The sequence below is a fragment of the Urocitellus parryii genome, unplaced genomic scaffold (assembly GCF_045843805.1).
Source record: "Urocitellus parryii isolate mUroPar1 unplaced genomic scaffold, mUroPar1.hap1 Scaffold_40, whole genome shotgun sequence".
Lineage (NCBI taxonomy): Eukaryota > Metazoa > Chordata > Mammalia > Rodentia > Sciuridae > Urocitellus > Urocitellus parryii.
Window position 1 is genome coordinate 5,084,271 of NW_027553586.1, and position 20,289 is coordinate 5,104,559.

General features: G+C 34.0%; 1 pseudogene; it reads right to left on the reverse strand.

The window, feature by feature from the left end:
• Window positions 1-1,594: 1,594 nt before the first annotated feature.
• LOC144252326 (activating signal cointegrator 1 complex subunit 3-like) overlaps window positions 1,595-20,289 on the reverse strand; it is a 43,281-nt pseudogene continuing 24,586 nt past the window's right edge.

Below are 20,289 nucleotides of genomic sequence, written 5' to 3' on the forward strand. Positions count from 1 at the left end.
GTGCACCCTGCTTGACTAGTACCCTCTGTGCCTTATTTTGAAACTTCAAAGATTTGTCATGTTACTATTTTTCTCTCTGATGGATATAATTCCTCCTACATCCTGTGTCATGATCAGTGAAGCAGATTTCCTACTTCCCAAAACCTGCGTGCTCCCTAACAGAGAGATGATGCTAAAAACAGGAAGTTTCAGGTGAGGCTGTATCCATGCAAGTTTCTGTATGGACTGGTAACTGTTGTCTACATGTAAACTTCATTTTCTTTAAATTCTACTAAAACTACAGAGAAGGCACAAATCTCAATTAGGAAGTAAACTTCCAAAAGAAAAACACAGAGAACTCTATCTAAAGCTTTTGGGGACACGTCATCCCCTCATTACTTGGCATGTTCATCTCAGTTATTTAGATTTTATTTTTGGAAAGTGACTTCTGGTTCCCTTCATGCTACTTTTATTTCTTCTTCCTCCTTTTCTTTTTATTTTAGCACGAAAGAGGAGATATACATAAACCATAAATTTCAAATTCAGAAAAACTTATATTTTACTACTTGTGACAATTAAAAAATATTTAAAGACCATTCATTCAGGAATCACTTTTCAAAGACAGAATTGCATTCCACTATAATGTATACTATGTGGATGTTGAACTTTAACAACATTTTAGTTTCAAACCATATTTTTCCAAAAAGGAACTTTATGGACATAGATATTTCTATGATTATACTTGGAAACCTACCTGTGGAAGTGGATGATAAAGACCAAAAATTGTCTCTACATGTTATTTCATGAGTTAGACTGTAGTTTTCTCCTTGCATAAATAAATAGGTCAAAAAGAGAAGTAGTCTTGAAGTAGAAGAGAAAGAAAAAGAGGGCAGAAGAGGAAAAAGGGATAAAAGGGAGAGAAGCAGGAGAAAAACCTGAATCAGCCAGAGAAGCAGGAGAAAAACTTGAGTCAGCTTGTCTTGAAGTGGCACTCTATATATTTTATTTCCACCAGTATTATATCTACCTTTTCTAAGATCAGTATATTCTTTTATTTTTTTAATTGTCATTGGACTCTGAAATATAGTTTTACATCATATATTATTAACATTTATAAGAAATTCTTGAAATCATTTCATTGTGATCAGATCAAAGTATAAATTTTGCTCACAAGACACACTGTATATCACCTCATAGATTTATACATTGTATGATACAGAGTTAAAATCCTAACATGGTCACACCTCAATGTAGTTTGTCTTTAAAAAAGGAAAAAAAAACAGTATTCATGTAAACAGTACATTATGAGATGTAAAATTTGATTGATAACTCATATAACCTCAAATATACACAAATTATAAGATTATTCTACATGATCATTCATTTTACATGTAAAGAAAGAAGACAATATTATAAAAGGCAACATTTGTTAAAAGGCCACTGTGGCTAACTTGGTGTCACTGGAGTCAGTACTGCAGCCACTGTTAATTTCCTGGATGTCTTGAGGTTAGGAGTTGATTCTGTCAAGCCAAACATCAAGTAATTCAACTTTGTCCAGATGACTGAACAGCCAGATTCCTTAACAAATTCCTCCAAATGCACTGTTTGGGTCAGGTTATTGTATTGCCAGGTCAGAGAAGGCATCAGAGACCTCTCTGTGGACCTGCATGGAAATGCTTGCTCGTGTGACGTTGAGGTAAATGTCATACTGCTGGTCCAGACCAAGGTAGCAGTCGCTCATGAGTTAGAGAGTGTAGATATACCTAGAATAAGAAAACAGAACAAAAATGTAAAACGGTTTTCCTAATCAGAGTCACACATAATTCTTTTATAACTCTAGTGGTAAGATTCTGCTTACCTTCCATGTATTTCAGTGGTGAAAAAAGAAAGGGAAGCAATGTGATGATTTCGAACATATCCTACTCATCTTAAAACAATAAGTTCTCTCTTGTCCACTTCTCCAATATCAAGAACCATCCTTCATCTTTTGATTTGGGAAATGGAGGGGTAACTGCAGAGCTCTCTCGCTTTCCCTATAAACCACAGAAAAAGATAAACTATTGACTACTAGACGTAGTAAATAGATAAACTATTGACTACAAACTTTTCACATGGTTTGGAGGTGGTTAAAAGGCAGTGCTCAGGGCTGGGATTGTGGCTCAGTGGTAGATCGCTCGTCTAGCTTGTGCAGGGCCCTGGGTTTGATCCTCAGCACCACATAAAAAAAAATAGATACAATAAAGATATTATGTCCAATTACAACAACAAAAAAGGCACTGGGGTCTTACTGGAAGGCCATAAAAAAGAGTTCAGCACTTCCATCTGGGATGTCTTTAATTCCCTTCCTTTGTGGTGATTGATATGTTTTTGCATGTTTCTTCTGTACATACAGACAACCCTTTGAGCTATTACTACGAGAATATTTGGCTCAGAAAGAATAAAGCTCTGAATCCTGACATCAAATTAGTAAAATCTCAAGCCATTCCTCCAATTAACATTAATACCCCACTTATAGACAAACAAACAAAGATATAGCCATGTGAACCAAATCTTCCCAGTCTTATTCACAAAGAACTGATGCTTAGGAAAACAAACAAAAACCAGTCAAGACTAGACTGTAACTCAAGATAATAAACAAAATATCAGATCAATATCTTCTTTCCACCCAAGAATAAAATACACATAAAAAAGCACATAGTATATCAAAAGTTCCTTTCTCTGAGGAGTGAGGAATGATAAGTCATGCAATTTGTAACACACAGGAATCACCACAATTTAACACTAGCACCAAAGTTGGAGCTGGGGGTTGTAGCTCAGTGGTAGAGCACTTGCCTAGCTCGTGCAAGGCCCTGGGTTTGATCCTCAGTACCACATAAAAATAAGTAAATAAAATAAAGGCATTGTGTCCAACTATACCTAAAAATATATTTTTTTAAAAAAATTAAAAACAAAAGACTAGTACTAATGTAATGACAGAATCTGGAGTCTTTATCTTGGACCAACTTTTACAAAAACAAGGTTATTGTAATGTGTCTTTAAGACAATGACTTTATGGCATAAAACATATTAATAATGACATGTTCCTATTGAGATTTCACTCTGTATTCCAAGGGGAGATGCTTCAGTTATAGCATTTTAAAACAGAGCCAGAGAGTAATAAAGTTCCATAGCAGTTAGGAATAAAATCTACAATTTTTTGAACATGATTAAATCTAATTTTAAAGTAGATTTTGAAGGTTAAAAAAAAGAAATCTACCTTTGCTCCATGATTTTATCTTTATTATTATGATTTTTATAACTATTTCTATGATTAGTTTATGATTATTATTATTTTTTGGAAGCTGGAATTTAGTAAGTCATCTAGAAATGCTAATATTGAAGCTCTGAAATGCTAGAGGCCTATCAGTTCATGTTCATATTGGCTGATATTTAGTATTAGAAATGAAATGAAGTGAGACCTGTACTGAAAGGACATTGTAACAATACACATGACTATTCTATGAAAACAGAGGGGCTTACTCATCGCAGAGGGTTACTCTAGATATTAAAAACCCTGAATCCACTAGAATAAAAAGAAAAAAAAGGACAAATTCTTTCTTATTTCAATTACTATGGTACTAAAAACCAATCAGCTCACGCTATGTGTACTAATATTCTTAGAGGACTAAATAATTAATTTTGGTGTCAGAGGCTAAAGAAAAGAGCATAGTAATTTAAAATAAAACTACTGTACATTTTTGGTCTGTATGAAATTGACAAAGCTCTCTCATGTGCATTATAATGAAGGAAGCAGCTAGATGTGGCAACTGAGTCTCAGAAAAGCTTAGCTTCTTATTCAAATTCAATAGAGCTAAGAAGGAAAGCTTCAATTTCATCTGCATCTGGCCTAATGTGGTTCCTATACCAAAGTACCTCTAGTGCGGTACTTCTCAAACTTTAATGTCCTTAAAAATCATGTGTACATCGGGGGACTGAGGACGGTAGAGCATTACCTAGTATGTGTGAGGCCACTGGATTCAATCCTAGGTACGAGAAAAAAACAAACCAAAACAAAAAAGGATCAAGTGGGGCACCAAAAAGAGCTTCAATTTTGCGATTCCCTCAGACCCTGAGATTCTGATTCAGTCATTCAGGAGTGGGGCCAAGAATCTACACTCTAAAGGCACTCCAGGAAATTCTGCTAGACTGAGTGTGTAAAGCACACTTTGAGAATAGTAGTCCAGGCAATATATAATTATGTAAGGTGGATATTCTGGGGTTGAAAAATGACACATGAGAACTGACTGACTACTGTCAAAGACTGACTCTTGCTGGTTAAGGCCAGTTGAGAAAGCAGGATTCATGAATGACACAGACACATTAGTAATAGAAAAGATATGTGTGGTGGCTCATGCTGGTAGTTGGTGCCAAATATTTGAGAATGGAGACCAAATACTATACCTTGTGGAACGCAAAGTGGACTCTCTGCAAGCTGACTTGGAGCACATACTCCTGAACAGCATGCAATCTGATCCATTTGTTGTCATCTCGTTTGTCTGTAGTCAGAGTTGAGACAGAGTTCATTGTGTCCTTCAGCTAAGTCATCCCATGAGCCTTTAACACTTTTGCCAACATCTATCACTGGCAAATGAGATAAAAAATTCCATGCCTAAAAAGAAAAAAGGGAAAACAACAAAAACTGTCACATGGAGTAATCAACTAAGAAATAGTGTAATTTTAGAAAAAAATCAAACTTTTAATTTTGAGATTAATTCTGAATTAAATGCAATTGAAAGAAATAATGGACATCTTTTTGCATCGTTTACCCAGTATCATGCAATGGTGGCATTTTTCAATACCAGGATACTGACATTGACACAATCCACTGATTATTCAGGTTTCCCTAGTTTTTCTTGTACTTGTACATAGGTGAATATATGCAGAACAGTGCTTTTTAAAATCCTCTTTAAGTTTTTTTTTTTTTTATAAACCAAAAAATTATTATCTAAACTTTTAACTTATTATAAATGCCTCTTCATATTGAGTGGTTATTGACTATACTAAAAAAAGAGGGATTAAAAGTGTTTATTGCTATTTTTTTAAAGATAAGCATCTATTTTAACGTTTATGTGACTTTTAAGGTAGAAAACATTACTTAGCGATATAAAGGAAATCTGAAAATAAATCTGTGATGCAATTGTTGATGTCAGTATAATCCATTGACACTTGTTATATAACACAGGGAATCCTGTAAGACTAGGGTTCCTTGTAGAAACAAATAGGTTTTTTTGGCGTTATCATGCTGAAAGTACCAGTTAAAATCACACATATTAAAAGAGTAGAAATATTTTACCAACTTTATTCTTGTCTTTTAAATTAAAAGATATTTTTGAGTAATCAGTATTCCAATAGTACATGCTTAACAATGCTGAAAGAACAAATGAAGGAGTGAATCTTATATCCACAGAAAGTATATAACCCAATTAACTTTAGGACTAGGTAACTAACCTTTTTTTAACATTTACAATTATGTGGTAATGTAACTATTGGTCAAGATAACTTCTTTTTTAACATTTATTTATTTTTTAATTGTAGTTGGACTCAATATCTTTATTTATTTTTATGGGGTACTGAGGATCGAACCCAGGGCTTCGCACATGCTAGGCGAACGCTCCACTGCTGAGCCACAACCTCAGCCCAAGACAACTTCTTAATAGCTGTTTTATCAGTTGTTACCTTCTAAGGTCATTTTAAAGTTACACAACAAGTTTAATTTTAGTTTTCCTTTTAGTTCTTTTATATATGATATGGATTTCCTTATAAACTTTAATTTTCTGTTTGCTAAGACTTTAGTGTTGCTGGTATATGTAATCAAATGCAGTAGCCCTGATGAACCAAACTATCACTTAGGAATTAAAAAAAATAAAGATAAAAAATAGATCCAATGCAAAATTTCAATTCAACTCCAATCCTGTAACTTGTCTTGTGAATTTGAAATTATGCCTACAACTAGACTTCTGAAATTGAAATTGTCAGGCTACAAAATGTACTTCAAGTACAAATGATGGTGTATCTCCTACTAGAACCAAAAGTCACTGAGTTCAGAAGCTGCACCAATTAATATTCTAATATTGGCCGACACAGAAAAGTGGTCGAGGGAACACTTAAATATACAATTTCTGCAAAACATTTAATTTTGTGAAACAAAGCAAGTAATATTTACCACACAAAGCAGGACTTCATATGCTTTTGTACTCATACCATTAAATTAGTCACCAATATGAGGTTTTCTGATATTAGCAACTCACTGATATTTTTCTTTACAAAGCTTCCAAATGTCTAACTGGCTTATATTTACATATGACATCTTTTTGTAGGACTTATTATTATGTTTTAACTTATAATGTGTACACATATATTTATTTGGTATATATGTATATTTATGTATATAAAACATGAGCTTTTTTAAAAGAAACTGCTAAGATATTTCAATACCAGCCAAACATATCTATCTGAGGATTAATCTTCATCTATTGAATCACGCAAGAGCACTGCCATGCATACAATTATTTAATTAGCAGCCAAATCCTCTGCCAGTCAGCAACTGTTCCAGGCATACTGATGGGGTAGGAGATGCAAATCTCACAGTTGTACTGCTTTTTCTCATTACTACTGCAATTAGCACTTAAATTGATGCTTTAAACATACTAATTTCTGGAATAATTCAGGATTCTATGTTACCTGGGATCGCCTCACTGCAAAGCCAACACCAGATTGCTCTGCAAATTGAAGAACTTTTGAGCCAAATAACCATCATCATATCAGACAGAGCCAATTTGCATTTGGTTTTAAAGATAACAGAATGGAAATTTATGCCAATAAATTAAATAAGTTTACTTGTGAATTCTCCCTGAACTAATTATAACAAGTCTTGTTCAAAAAAAAAGTTTTACTTGGAAAGATAAAGAGACATGCTTTAAAAGTTTCTTTAATATGTGTAAATACAAATCAATATAATCATGTTATAAATCCTGAACATTCACTTTGACACATTTAGGGTAAAACTGCTTAAGACTTAAAAGGCTAGAAAGCCAAGTATCTGGCATTGTTCATTTGGTTTTTGGCCTTCCAAAAATTGTTTAGATTTAACTTTCCTTATAAGTTACATAGTGAACAAATAAGGGGTTTATTTGAAAGAATCTCTTTGAATATAGGAATAATAATGTAATTAAAATAAGAGTGGAACATAAACAAGTAATTGAAGGAATTAGATGAAAATATACCCTACCATAAAAAGGGCAAAACTCCCTAGAAGAGTTGGAGTAAGGCTCATGGGTAATGCAATCTGGTGATGGAAAGGCTAAATGGAGCCTTCCAAAGTGAGCTTGAAAGCCTTATGCTGAACAAGTTCTCATAATGCCAGTAATGTTATTAAGCACTATTACTATCATTTGTTCAATTATTATTCTATGTCAAGAACTATATAAAGCAGTTTACACAATACTATTTTGCTTAACTTTCACAAGAATGTCATAAGATATATATAATGTTTCCATGGTTAGTAAATGGCAAAGACAGAATTTAAACACAGGTGGGACTGACTTCAAGCCCTAAGTTAGAAAACTCTTGGTACAACTTCACAGAGTAAGGCGGCCTTACCTGCTTTGTTTTGGTGGCCTGTAGCTCCTTCTCGACCATGGAGCTGAATATATGGTCTTTCCCTACACAGGCATGAATCAGTTCAGGGAGGCACTCAATGGAGGTATGGCACCTAGCACGTGAGCACTTTATAACTGGTTTCCATTTCCTTAGAAATTATATCAACACCAACAAAATAACTCTTTCAAAGCACAAGTAAGATGTTCTGATAACATTGGTGTGTATGATATTAACAATTGTTAAAAAAATTATGATATAACTCTTTATAGGCCATTATATTAAGTTTTAAATATTGGCTAACATTCTTTATATCAACCTAAGGCAGTATCACTATCCTTGTATGAAATCTGTAAACTGTAAATAATGTATCAGGTTCAGTAAATACTTAAAAGAGTTCATATGCAGTGGATGTCTTTCTATAGGAAGCACTGATGTGAAACAATGTTTCCATGGAGATAAAAGTGCGGATGTGAAACCCTGACATGATTTTGGTGAATGTGTGCAAGTGTCTACTATAATTACTTGAATAAAATTTTAAATTTTAAGTTTGGGGAGCACAGAATTTAAAGTACACTTTGGAGATCTTTGAGATAATTTTAAGTTGTGCCAGATCACAGGAACACGAGCCACCTAAATGTTATAGTAAGAAGAAAATATAGTCGAAATTATATTAATATTGAATTTTTAAGTGTGATAAGAAAATTGGACCAAATCTCCTACACCCTCCAGCAGATTCCCTCATAGATGATGCTGTGTGAGGTTGTGCCTTTAATGTGCTTTCTATACTGCTGAAATCCAACTCACATAACCTTCAGAACCTTACCAGAAGAGCTTCTGACAAGTTGTAGATATATTTACCTTCTCTCCCTGTCACCTGTTGCTGCTATGGCTCACTCTCTGAATGTGTCTGTTAGTTTCCAGGGACATCCTATGGTAGGGACTCAAGCATATCTGTCACCCTGTCACCCAGTACACTTGATTCAAATTAGGGATTTTTCTTAGGGGACCCCAGGTGTTCCTGAGGTTTTTGTTGGCATCTGTACTTGGATGGCTTAAATAACTGTGATCCTCATGCAGCTGACAAGAGGTAGAGGGTGCATGATGGCAAGCCAGACTATTTTGGTTATCTCCATAACTTTGAAATAACATTCTGGCTGCAAGGTATCTCAACTGCTGTGAAACATTGGTGTGAAAGGATATTTTCATTTAAACACTTTCAATCTAGCTTGTAATGTTCTTTTCCTTGTTGAAACATTTGCAGCCATGTATGTGAGACCTAAGTGTTAAATTATTTGATACTATTATAAACTCAGTACAGATTATATCTTGAACTACCACTACACCTGACTATCTAGTTTTGGACATTTCAGATCCATAATTTACTATTTTTTAAAAAAACATTTTCTTTTAGTTGTCATAGGACACATATCTTTATTTTATTTATTTATTTTTCTGTAGTTCTGAGGCTTGAACCCAGCACCTTGCATGCGCTAGGTGAGCCCTACCACTAAGCCGTAACCCCAGCTCCCCATGGTTTACTTTGGACAATGGATTTCAGATCCCTCAGTCTCTTCTACTTAACAGAAGCTGCCAATTTATCTTGGTTTTAGATCACAAAGCACTTAATAATGTTTTCTTAAATAAAGCTGATAATGTATAGAAATAAATGCAGTTAAAATAGAAACATTTAATATTGTAAAGGGAGAACACACAATTTAGGTAGGAGAAGGTTAAAATGAATTGTGGTTCATCTTGGTACTGAGGGCAGGTCTCCTTCTGGGAAAGGGGCATTTTTACTCCAAAGAATCAATATTGTAGGCACCACATGAAATTCCAGTGTCTATATGTATTTTAATAAGGGAATTTGGGGGAATCTGGGGGTATAGCTCAGTGGTACAGCCTAGCATGCATGAAGCCCTGGGTCTGATTCCCCAAAATACCCACTCCTCCCCCCAAAAAATTCATTAAAAAACTTTTAAAAAATTACATTGCAAATTAAGACAATTACCTGAAAAGGTGAAGATGGTGCTGTTCTATGTTTGGTAGGTAAGAAGAGAAGAATCTTTTAACCACCAGCCCTGGATCAACATCTGAACGAGATTGGTGGTATTCAGGGCAGTCACCAGCCAACCTTGGTTTGCAGCCACATCCACCATTGCCTGAATAGGCAAAGAGCACATGTTACAAGAACATCAAGGCATTCACCCTCTCCCATTGGAAATCTTACATTAGCTTTAACAAAACAAACAAAAACAAAAAATCAATCATTTTATCACTAAATTACTATTCATCCAAATAAAAACAGAATAAACTACAGTTGGATGAGGAAAGCAAAATGAATTTCCTGTAACATCCTACAAAAAGTCAAACCCTAAGCTAATTTTAAGAGTAAAACCTCATTGTACTTTGAAAACAAATACTTAATAATTCACTATATCAAGAATACTAGTAGTTGCATTTCTTCTTTTTTAAAACAATTCGTTTTAGTTGTTGATAAACCTTTTTATTTATTTATTTATACACACTGCTGAGAATTGAACCCAGTGCCTTATGCATGCTCGGTAAGTGCTCCACCACTAAGCTACAACCCCAGGCCCTTCACAGAGTCTTTTAAATTTGAAAACTATTTATGATGGTAAGGAGAGAGAAGGTTTTCTTGTGAAATACTCATTTTTCCCAAAAAGCAAGTTAAGAATAGAGTCTTGTTCTCAATGACAATAATACACCACATCCTAGGCAAAGGGGCAATTGCCAGTGGTACATGTGGAATGATGGAGAGCTATTCATATCAGTCTATACATTTAATCCAAAGTTTTATGAACAAACAAAATGCTGCATTTGCTTAAGGCAAAACTAAACAGTGAAATCTTATTAGTTTAAACAGTGAAGTCTTAGAAGTTTACACAGGCAAAGCCATTTCAATTAAATTAGATTCTGGAGAATGCTGTCTTAAAGACACATAAGTTAATATTATGATCTTAGGCAGTTATTTCATACAGTTTTAAGACTCCACTCTCTTATTTTTGGATGTACCTAGCAAAGCATTACAATGATACTTTAATGGTAAATATCTCACTGACAGCAAAATATTTAAAAAATATTGAACAAAAATCTATTAATTTTGAAATAATTTTAAGCTGTTCTAGTAAAATCAATTTCCTGTACTTCTAAGAATTTTGACAGAAACACATTCTTCTAAGTTGCAAATTTCCAATTCTGTGTTTTCTAATTTACAAAAAGTAAACTATTTTAATAAATTTGGTTAAACTAACCTATGATCTCTTTATATACATTACAAGGAAATAGAATAAAGTTTTTGCATACCCTAATTAGTGTTAAAGGATGGTCAAAATGATTTTTAGTACCTGCTAACCTGCTAGTTATACATCATAAAGCCTGAATGTTGGTGTAATAAATATATGTGTCTTGGGCTGGGGATGTGGCTCAAGTGGTAGTGCGCTCGCCTGGCATGTGTGCGGCCCGGGTTCGATCCTCAGCACCACATACCAACAAAGATGTTGTGTCTGCCAAGAACTAAACAATAAATATTAAAAATTCTCTCTCTCTCTCTCTCTCTCTCTCTCTCTCTCTCTCTCTCTCACTCTCTCTTTAAAATAAATAAATAAATATATGTGTCTTTATGTTCATGTATGACTGTGTGTACACATATGAATGTACATATTTATGAATCCAGAGAAGACATATTTATATTTTTTTTTACAAAGAAGAAAAATGCACTTTTTCTGTGAAGTATAGGAAACAAGCAGGTTATGATGAATATATGCTACATACAGAAAAAAGTAGTTCACTAGTTGTAACTTTTAAGACTTGCTAAGGGAAAAGGAAAAGAAAAATGAAAAATTATACCTAATTCAATATCATAACTTGTAATGTGGAGTAAGTATGGCAATTTTATGTGTGATTTTACATTACAACTTGACTGGAAATAAATTCCAGACCAAAAATTCACATACTAAGACAGCTGGATGAATGAACCATATGTTCTTAACTTTGAAGTTTTGACGATAAAGTTGAAAGATTGCATAAAATTTATGAGTCTTCCCCAGAATTTTTTATTTTATGATCTAGATGTGAAAATGTAAAAAAAAAAAAAAAAGCAAAATAAGTGCTTATCATGTGGAGTAAATGAACGGCCATATCACGAATTGAAAAACTATTATCTTTTATTAGTTTACAGAAAAGGCAGGTGGGTAGATCAAGAATCCGGGATGATAAAAGGTTTTGAGGCTTGTGTGGTAAACCGAATATTATTCCCCTTTTCTCTCTGATCACCCCGCCCTGGTGCTCCTGTTGTCTCCTCCCCACTACTTGATACTGATGCTCCTGTCTCTGCTGAAACATTATATAAATTTCCTTTATTCTCAATCTCATAAGTTTTCTTTAATTTGTACTTTATATTTTTTTCAAATTGAATTTGTAAAGGGGTAAAACTGGTCATGTCATTCTCCTGCTTAAATTTCTTCAATGCCATCATTTGGTAAGGAGAACAAAACTAACATGTCTCTCTGCATTACAGATGGTCAACACCCCACTATCTATTTGGTCCTTGATTTATCTGGTCCTTACTTTTCTCTCTGGCCATCCCCTCACATAGAGCACTAGAAAATTACTGGTATTTTTTCACATTTACCCTTGCTTTTATTTATTTATTTTGTAAAACAAATATCATTCCTTTTGTTCACCTGAGAAATTCCTATTCATTCTTTGGGTCTAGCTTAAACACTACTGAAACATCACTGATTCTTTTTTTTAAGAGAGAGAGAGAGAGAGAGAGAGAGAGAGAGAGAGAGAGAGAGAGAGAATTTTTAATATTTATTTATTTAATTTTTTTAGTTTTCGGTGGACACAACATCTTTGTTTGCATGTGGTGCTGAGGATCTAACCCAGGCTGCATGCATGCCAGGCGAGCACGCTACCGCTTGAGCCACATCCCCAGCCCTTCACTGATTCTTTCAGATGGATTTAGTCCTTTCTCTATGCCTTTGCTGCTTTTGAGGAATGCCATCATTATTATAGCATGACTTTTTGTTTACACATTTGTCCTTTGAACTATAGGTTCTTTGATAGCAAGAATCTGGGATTATTTTCTATAACTCCAGCCCTAGCAAAGAACACTCAAAAAATACCTGTTTTACTAAAGAACACTGGAAAGCCCATGGTACATGCTTATAATCAGAGTGGCTCAGGAGGCTGGGGCAGGAGGATTTTAAGTTCAAAACCAGCCTCAGTAATGTAATTAAGGTCCTAAGCATCTTAGCAAGACCCTGTCTTAAAAAATAAAAAGGGCTGGGTATATGGCTCAGTGGTTAAGCATCCCTGGGTTCAATCCTCAGTAACAAACTAACAAACAAAAGAATATAGATTAAAAAATTATAAGAATTATAATAAATTCTGCCTAAGTTACTGTACAAAACAGAAGATAAAACACACACACACACACAGATTTGTATCCTAATTCTGTCTCATTTATAACTCAGGAAGAGTTATACTTCTGAACCTAAGCTACTGAAGCTAAGCTCCTCACTAATAGAGGGTATCATATTTCACCTCCACATGCTTTCTTTTCCAAGAAGCAAGATACTTGCAGCCCTGCCTGGCCTAAGTGGACAGAATGTCACATTCTTTAGCAAACTATCTGTTAACTGCCAGAGACCAGATTCTGAAACTTTGAGAGATTAAAAAAAAAAAAAGCTTCCTTCTAACCATAAAATCTGTAATCCAATTGGAACAGGTCAGCATGGGTGAAGGTGATCTGGCGTTGCCATGACAATGGAAACTTGAAAAATTCAAGAGGTGAACCTGGCCCCAGGAAGCCTGGCTCTTGCCCCTGGCAAGAGCCCTTGCTATGACACTCGCAGGCCTTATATTCACTCCTTACATGTTAAACTGCCTGGTCCAGTTTGTAACGTCATGCCTAAAAGCAACAAAACTAAAGATGGTCCTGACTTCTGATCAGGAAGACCTTAAATATCCAGCTTTATAACACTTTATAACACATATAATGCCTTATATGATACAGACAGGCATCAGAGGGAGAAATGAAGAAGAAACATTGGTTTACATTACATTACATTAATTTACAGTTTTGGTCTTTGTAAGAGTGTTACTTAATTACTGGTCCCTGTAACAGTGTAGTTTAAGTGCTAGTTTTTGTTTGTTTGTTTGTTTTTTAATATAGCTCTTAGAAATGTAAGCTTACATTTTTTGAGGAAACTGCTGCCTGTGGTGAAGGTCACTTGTGATGTCGCTTGGAGGTATTTCACTGCATTCATTCTGCATCTGTGTACTACTTATTGAAGAATTCCTGTGCAAGATTCTTGGCCACACAGTTCAGTAATTCAAACTCACCAATGTTGTAATGGTTAAAAGAAATGATATCAAATTTCCTACAAAAGTTCCACGTAACCTCAGCTCGGGGCCCAGAATTTCAGAGCACTAGCTCATCTGGGTATGCCGGAATCATGAACCTGAGTTCTCCAACAACAATCCCCCCCACAAAAAAGGTATCATATTTCCTTTTAGGTGATCTATGAGCGTAAAATGAAATGTTCTACTTACTATATTAGTACCTAATATACTATGCTACAGAGTGGATACTAATGGACAAATGACTATTTTAAAGTTCCTCTATTATAAGATGAACATCCTAAATCAACCCATTCTTTCTAACAGGAATTTTCTTTGATCTTTTTGTTGTTGATTTCTACACTGGGCAGTAGTAGATGGGCAAAGGAGATGCATGGGATGGAAAGTATAGGTCCATCAAAAGAGGTGTGCAGTTATAGGAAGGCCAGGAGAGAAGGTCAAAATCCGATCCTACAACTTAGGTCACACTGGAAGGTGGGGGCCTTCTCAATTCAGTGGGCAAGTTCATTTTACTCTTCAGAAGTGTGTTAACTAATAGGAGGTAAGGATGGGGGTGGTCTAGGTAAACAAGCTGGGGATCCTGGTAGTATGTACCTTTATATGACTGAGCCTACAAGGACTGACTCTATCTCCTTATCTTTATAGTAGTCTGTCTGGCAGATAAGTCATATATTTTAGCTGTTCCAATTTTATAAAATACATTATTCACTAAAATAGCACTTGTTTAAAAAATGTCTCAAACTAGAGTATTAACTTTTCCTTTTGATTTTTTTAAATATATGACAGCAGAATGCATTACAATGCTCCACCATGTTGGCTTAGGACTTCCTCAATAAGATTCCTAAAGCACAAGAAATGAAATAAAGAATCAATAAAAAATCAATAAAAAGTTTCTTCACAGCAAAGGAAACAATCAAGAATGTGAACAGAGAGCCTACAATATGGAAGAAAATCTTTGCCACCAGCATCTCAGACAGAGCATTGATCTCCAGGATATATACAGAAATCAACAAACTTAACCAAATAAATAAGTAAATAACAACAACAACAACAAAAACAAATAACCCAATTGACAAATGGGTTAAGGAACTAAACAGGCACTACTCAGAAGAAAAAATATGAATGGTCAAAAAATATATGAAAAAATGTTCAACATTTCTAGCAATTAGAGAAACACAAATCAAAGCTACACTGAAATTCTATCTCACCACAGTCAGAATGGCAGAGGTTCATTTATACATTGTTGGTGGGAGTGCAAATTGGTGCAAACACTCAGAAAGCAGTCTGGAGATTCCTTAGAAAACTTGGACTGGTTGTACATTCTGTGTCAAAGGAACTGCTGAGCTAGAGTCAACACTATAAATACAGAGATTTGATAAATTGTGGTATAAAGGTGTATTAAGAATCGTAATACAAAAAATTATGAATGTATTGCACTCCACTATTGTCATGTATGTAAGAAATAATTTAAAAAAAGAAAACTTGGAATGGAACTACCATTTGACCCTGTTATTCCACTCCTTTCTTTATATCCAAAGGACTTAAAATCAGCATACTACAGTGACACAGCTACTTCAAAGTTTATAGCAGCTCAATTCAAAATAGCTATGATACTAACCTAGGTGCCCTTGAAGAGATGAATGGATGAAAAAATTGTGGTATATATACACAATGGAATATTACTTAGTCATAAAGAAGAATGAAATTATGGCATTTGCTTGTAAGAAAATGGAAATGAAGAATATCACGCTAAATTAAATAAGTCAGTCACAAAAATCCAAAGGCAGAATGTTCTTTCTGATACGTCGATGATAAGTCACAACAAAGTGGGGGGGGGGGTTCAAAATTCACTGGACTAGGCAAAGGTAAATGAAGCAAAGGGAGGGGGTGACTGCAATAGGAAAGACAGTAGAATGAATATGGAATATCATTCCTATACTCATATAAAAATGAATGACCAGTGTAACACTACATCATGTACAACCACAATAACAGTATCCTAATTGTAACAAGTTACACTTATTCTAGGTATGTATAATATTTCAAAATATACTCTACTGTCATGTAAAAAATAATAATGATAAAAAAGAAAAAAACCCTTTCTTTTTCATAAGGTTATAGCTGAAATCAAAGAATTCTAGAATTTCAGAAATGATGGGGACTTTAGAAATGATTTAATACAATTTTTTTAGGAAAAAGTTCCAGAGAAGTTGTGATATCCCTTGTGTCACACAATAAATTGATAGTGGGGGTAAAACAAAAACCTGATTTTCTTTCTTTGACAAACTGTGGAAAAATTTGGAAGCCCCTGATTGATTTCATGTAATGAAATCATTATGTTTTCTTTGGAGTTTTATTTAGTTAAATTAAGTTTGCCCTGTTCCTACATTTATTCAAGGAGTACTGACAACAACAGAAAATATTCCTCAACAATGAGAACCAGAATAAGTGTGTGCAATCATAGTTCATCTATTTCACCAAGGAATAAAGGTCCAGTGAAGTTGTGAAACTTGCCATCATAAAGAATAAAAAAGTGTCTACCCATTCTGGATCACAGTCTCCTTTTCCACCTTCCACTTTCCAGTAAAGTAGACTTTATTATAATCTGAGACACATTATGCTGTTTTATAAGCATATAAAATAAAATTAAATGTTTAACTGAAAAAAGTAAGAAACTAACTACTCAGAACAATCTTCAGATTCAATGTAATCCCTAACAAATGCCAATAGCATTTTTCTTAGAGATAGAAAAAATCTAAATTATTAAGGAACCATGAAGAACCAAAAAACCAAAGAAATCTTGAGAAAGAATAAAGTTAGAGGCATTCTACTTCTTGACTACAAATTATAGTACAAAGCTTCAATAATTAAGATAGTATGGTGCTGGCACCAACATATACACATAGACTAACAGAACAGAATAGAGTCTAGAAATAAACACACATCCTGTCACTAATCTGACAAGAATACCAAGAAGGAAAAGGATAGGCTTCAATAAATGGTGTTGAGAAAACTGAACATCTACATTTAACAGAATGAAACTGGAACCTTGTCTTACACCCTATGCAAAAATCATCTCAAAATTTACTAAAAACTTAGATGTAAGATATGAAACCATAAAACTCCTAGAAGAAAACAGGGGAAAAGATCTTGACACTGGTCTTAGCAATGAGTTTTTGAATATGTTCCTAAGGACACAGGAAAAAAAGGTGCAAATAAACAAATAGGGGTGCACCAAAGCTACAAACCTTCTGCACAGAAAAGGAAGCCATCAATGAATTTAAAAAATAACATATGTAATAGGAGAAAATACTTGCAGATGTTAGTAAGGTGTTAATATCCAAAACCTATAAGGAACTTATATTATATAGCCCAAGAACAAAAAGGCTAAAAATTCTATTATAGAAAAAAAAGGTGGAGGGACAAATGAGGCCAATAGATATCATTCTGTTGAAATACAGAATGGCTAAGAGACACGAAAAGGTGCTTACTTTCACCAATCATTGCGGAAATGCAGATCAAAATCCCAGTGAGGGCTGGGGTTGTGGCTCAGTGGTAGAGCACACATCAAGCATGTGAGAGGCCCTGGGTTCCATCCTCAGCACCACATAAAAATAAATAAATAAAATAAAGGTATTGTATCCAACAACAACTAAAAAATAAATACTTTTTTAAAAAATCACAATGAGTCAACACCTCACATCTGTTAGAATGAATATTATTAAAACAATGAAAGTATTGGCAAGGATGTGGAGAAAAGGAAACTGCTACACACTGCTGGTAGAAATGTAGTTGGGGAAGCCATTATGGAAAATGCACATGGACAGCATTAAGAAATTACACATGGAAAACATCATCATCATCATAGGAATTCTACTTTTGAACACATATCCAAAAGAAATGAGATAAATATCCCAAAGACATGTACACTCTATGTTTATTACATCATTGATTAGAAAAGCCAAGATAAAGAAACAGTCTAAGTGACCCAAGATGGATGAAAAAAAGAAACTGAAACACAATGGGAGATCTTTCAGCTTTACAAAAGAAGAAAATCTTGCCATTTGCAATACTATACATGTGTTAAGAGAAATAAGCTGAAAACAACAAAGCACTGAATAATTTCACTAACAGGTGCAATAATAAAAAGTCAAATTCATAGAAGCAGATTAAAATAATGGTTAAGAGGGGGTGAAAGTGGGGGATATGAGGAGATATTGCTTAAAGGATACAAAGTTTCATTTATGTAAAACAAGTTCTAGACATCTAAGGTACAGAAGGGTGACTGTATTTAATAATATCGTATTAATAGACTTGAAATTTGCTAACTAGATATTAAATGTTCCCACTGCAAAAATATGTGATTATCTGAAGTGATGGATATCTAGCTATCTTGATTCTAGCAATTATTTTATAATTTATATGTATATTTAAGTATCATATTGAACACCTCAAATATAAATCATTTTTTATTAAAAATAAAATAGTATTGGGGAAAATTTACTAAATATCATGTTTTAAAAAAAATTAAAAATCAATACTTATTTGATTCTGGTGTTATTTGACATTAATTAATAATATCAATATTTGGAGGAATGTAGCATAAATTATGTCTATATTTCCTGTGTATAATTGAAGTGTTTTAAAGTATTAGCATTTCATTCATATCCAAAGAATGATTATGAATCATTATATACCTAACAAGTACAGCTAAGAATTAATTATCTTATAAAAGAAGTACCCATGAATTATAGATATGAGGATGTGTGAGCACTATATACATGAGAAATTCACCTAGAAGACTCCAAAGTTGATATCAAGTTTTTTGCAACAAATTATTCTAATACTGATCTGGCCGCCTGGAAAATTCACTGAGAGTATAACAAAGCTATTCACCAGGGTATGTCAGGTTATTTGGACCTGGCTAGTTTAGAGACATTAACTATCTTTTCTAACTGAATATAATAAGCACACAATATGTTCAAAATACCTTTGAGGAGGGATACTTGTTGAAGACTCTGAAAATAGCTAATTCAGCTGCAACAGTCTTTCTTGATCCAGTGGGTGCTCCAACTAGGACACTACAGTCTGTGTGATACAGTGTATAAAATATCTGTGTCTTCACAGGGTTAAAGTGGCTGAAGTTGTACAGGGCTTCAAATGCATTACAACCCAAAGCCATAATTGGCAAAGGCTGAAGATCCAGTAATTCTGAAAAGATCCAAGAGGTACTTCTGAAAAAAAAAAAAAACTGAAAAAACATGCACAATACTGAATACTGTATTTTAAAGAATAACATTTCCTAATTATCTCTAGAGAAGAACATATTTAATATAAGTTCTTATACACCAGTGACACATCTTATTCAGTCACTACATTTAACATAACTGATAAATAGAACACTTTTATTGAAGAATCCCCTATAAACCAACTATATATTTCTCTTCCAAAAAGGGAAATAACTTGAATAAAAGTACATGAAAGTATGTATGTTATGGTACAAAAATAAATCAATGAAAACCATTTGTAAACAGCAGTATTGGAAAGGTCACTAACAAGAGATTTGATCTGCTACACACTGACCAATCCTGAGTAGCTGAGGGATCTTTTGGTATGGCCAATGGAAACAAAAATGAATTTAGCATTATTCAGGAAGGAACAAGGATAGTAGTTTCAGAACACAGCATGACTGAGTAAAACAAAACAAAACAAAACAAAAAACTCTCCTTAAAGGGTACAGGTCTTCTTACTTTCACTAATCATTGGGGAAATTTATGTCTGCAAAGTAAATTTATGTATTGAAAGACACTAGATTTGGTTGCTTCTCATAATATGGACTGGGTGCTGAAGAAATTTGATAAGTATTACAAAGTTTAAAAAAGAAGATATAAAAAATCAGTTAAGAGGACACCTTGATCTGACCTTTATAGTATGTTTGCAAAATGAAAAATATGGTAAATTTTCTTCTAAAAAATATACTTAAAATAAAAATTAACTTAGTTGGGCATGATGGCACAGGCCTGTAATTCCAGCAGCTCAGAGGCTGAGACAGAAAGATCCCAAGTTGAAAGACAGCCTCAGCAATTTAGTGATATCCTATCTCTCAAAATAATAATAATAAAAAGACTGGGGATGTGCTTCAGTGGTTAAGTGCCCTTTGGGTTCAATCCTGGGTACCTTGTCCCTAAAGGAAAAAAAAAACAAAATAAAAAGATGACTTTAAGAAGTTATCTTTTCCCCACCCATTGCTCTATTCTATTACAACGATAGCTGAGAGCTAACTTC